Here is a 229-nt window from a genome sequence, read left to right on the forward strand (position 1 = left end):
CCCGTAGGTAAAACCTCAGCCCCTCCCCCGCGGAGGACCCGGACAGGTGTGGGGCGGCGGGAAACCTGAGGAACGGCCTCAGGCGCCCGCAGCGCGGGGGGGGGTCACCGCACCTAACAGTCGGACCGGCGCCCCTCGCTCCCTCCTCACCGCCATGCCACCCCCCGGCCCGGCGGGCGGCCCCAGCCCAGCCCAGCCCCTCTAACAAAGGAGGCCCGGGGCCGCGGCG

The 229-nt window shown here is 76.4% G+C and overlaps 1 protein-coding gene across 1 annotated transcript in view; it reads left to right on the forward strand.

Moving 5' to 3' along the window:
• The window catches only part of RAP1GDS1 (RAP1, GTP-GDP dissociation stimulator 1), a 133,969-nt gene that overhangs the window by 28,944 nt on the left and 104,796 nt on the right, over positions 1–229 (forward strand). The gene's annotated exons all lie outside the window — the stretch shown is intronic.

This window comes from Haliaeetus leucocephalus, unplaced genomic scaffold, assembly GCF_000737465.1.
Source record: "Haliaeetus leucocephalus isolate CR32 unplaced genomic scaffold, Haliaeetus_leucocephalus-4.0 Scaffold140, whole genome shotgun sequence".
NCBI lineage: Eukaryota > Metazoa > Chordata > Aves > Accipitriformes > Accipitridae > Haliaeetus > Haliaeetus leucocephalus.